A 2,829-nucleotide genomic window follows, 5' to 3' on the forward strand; every position below is an offset into this window, starting at 1 on the left:
AACAGAATCTTACTATTTGCCTTTTAAAAAGTAGAATGATAGGGCAGCACCAGGAGGTACCCACACAGCCAGGAGATGTTCCCATATGTCCAATCTGAATAATCTAAAAGAAAATTTCACATCCTTTCAGATTTCACAAGGCTCAAGGAAACGTGAAATATTTGACATTTTCACCTTAGTGTTTTCACACATAAAAGAGACACCTTTCAAGGGTAAGTAGCAATTTTTCTTTTCCTGTTGAAAGCTAGTTTTGCAACTCAGAGGGAAAATAAGGAAAAACGTTGCTTTGGAATTTTCTGAAATGATACGACTCACAAGCAGTAAACTGCAATTCCACTGACTATTTCTGCAAATAGTCAGAATCTTAGCTGTTGAGTTGCTGAGAATTTAGAAATTATTCCTTTTAACCAGTCAACCATGTATGTGAAAATCAAAAAAGGTGTAAAATTTTTGCATTGACAGAAGTCAGTTCTTTCAGTCTTAGTTATGCATTTAGTTGTCACATAAGTTTTAATTGGATAAAATTAAACTCCTTATTTTCAATGAAACTAGGCAAAGTTTTAAGTGCGTAACAGCAACTTCATTCACTGTGGTTTTGATCCCTTGGAAATGAAAGCCAAGGTGATTTTTGCACATATGGATGCTGTTTTTCAATAATGAATTCAGGGACAAGGTGAGGCTGAGATTTGAAGATACCAGGTGTTGAATATAGAAAATTTGCTGCATTTCTAAGCAAGGATGAGATTCTGTGAGCACATAGAGAGCACCCACAGTAGCAGTGGAAAAGACTAGTAAATTGCAGAAGGCTTTCAACACCAGACAGAAGAGTATATATTTAAACCATTAGTCAACAGGGAATGATTATAGGGTTTAGGAAAGGGTATGGCATGATTAGTGGTGTGCTATTAGGGAGAGCATTTTGGCAGCAGTGTGTAAAATAGAATGCAAAAGAGAGAAATGGGGACTGGGTGATGTGGTTCTGTGCAGGGTTTGAACATCAGGCACTGGTGTCTCACAGACATAGGTTTGACTCAAGCCAAGTATTCATGAGTTCCAATGTCCCGTTTTGTACAGAATTTGAGCACCAATCACCCCCTATGGAGGTAGCAACAGAAGCTGTGCTATAACTGATCTTCAGGATTCTGAGTCTAATTCTTATAGGGCTCCTCTCAGGTCCCGGAGTTCCAGCAGCTCTCGATGGGCCTCTCTCTCAAGCTCCTTGAGTCTGATATTCCCAATCTCCACCATCTTCTTCTCTGAGACCCAGAGGAACTATTTCCTGCAGATGTGTCTGGATTACTTCAGCATCCTCTTTTTGCTTTTTCAGGCCTTCAGAGCATGTATAAGCCAATTTCTATGCTAAATCCCTTTATTGTAATACTTAGTGGGATTTCCATTTTTCTGGAAACCACTGATAGAATGAGGGCAAACAGACATATAATTTCTGTTGATAACTTGGTGGGAACATTGCAGTGTAAAAGTGTGGGCATGGTCAGGGAAGAGAAGTAGCTGGATGTGGTTAGACAATGTAGCTAAACAAGGGATATCCTGAAAATTAAGCAAGGAAAATTAGAGTGGGATTTCAGTGATGTATTAAGGGTCTCATCAGGTATAAGCAATACTGATTTCTGTAACTTGTGTTATCCATCTCAAGAATTTCCTCAAGAACACAATGATCCAGTGCAACTCTTAAAATGTGATAGTCTTTAAAAATACATGGAGACTCAAAAGCATCCCCATCAGGGTAAGTGGCCTATAGGGCCATCCAGGGAGATGTGTAGTAGGCAGATGGATATGTGGTTCAGAGCCTCATGAGAGCAATACAAACTGGAGATATATATTTTTTTGAAGTCATCAGTATACAGATCATAACTGAATTTTTGGAGGTCATTGAGGTCACCCAGAAAGAGGTCAGAGAGTGAGTATCATGCTTATGGCTAAATATGAGAAGAAGCAACAGTTTCCATTACTTTTCATTACGGTCTCTGTGCTTTAAACAAATCAATTTGATTTCTATCTCTCATGTATTATTTACTAATCCCTGCCTGTAACCTTGGAATAAGGTTATACAGACCTGGAATAAGGTATCTGCTATTTCCAGCAATACTTGCTGTGAAGACAACGTCAGATAGTAGAATAGGCTTGGGCTTAGGTCCTAAAACCTTGGGTTTGATGTGGGGTTGACATAAAGTCATCTCTCTGCTTCCTAATAGTTAAGAACTCTTCAACCTCAGGAACTTCCTGTTTTCTCTTGTGTAGTATTAATATTAATAATAATAGTTTCCTCTTGGAGTTGTTGTATGCATTAAGGGTCACACAACAAACATTAGTTGACAGCTACTAAATGCAGATTGCTGCTAGGTTGTCACTATGGGTGAAAGAGAAAGAAGAATGCACATTCCAGCAGAGGAGACAGATACACTATGAGATGAATATAACACAATATATAAAGTGAAGCGATAGGGCAGGGGAGGATTGACAGATGACGTTTCAGCTGTTGAAGCTGAATCTTGAGCAAACTTCAAGTTTAAGTTAACTGAGTGAAGATGGAGGAATACAATACTGGGAATTTAATGTCAGATTTTCATAAAGAAGTTTTTTTTTTTTTTTTCCCCTTTGACTACTTTCTTCTAGTCCTAGCTCAAAATTCACCTATTTCAAAAAGATTTCCTGAGCTTACTGGTCATCTTTGTGCCTCCCTTAGTCCTTTATTCTAATTTGGTTGAATATTATATATATATATATATATATATATATATATATATATATATAGTCATTTTGCTTTTATGGATATAATTGATAATTGTCCTTATATCTTAGTAGGTAGCC

The sequence above is a fragment of the Canis lupus genome, chromosome 20 (genome assembly GCF_048164855.1).
Source record: "Canis lupus baileyi chromosome 20, mCanLup2.hap1, whole genome shotgun sequence".
In the NCBI taxonomy this organism is placed as follows: domain Eukaryota; kingdom Metazoa; phylum Chordata; class Mammalia; order Carnivora; family Canidae; genus Canis; species Canis lupus.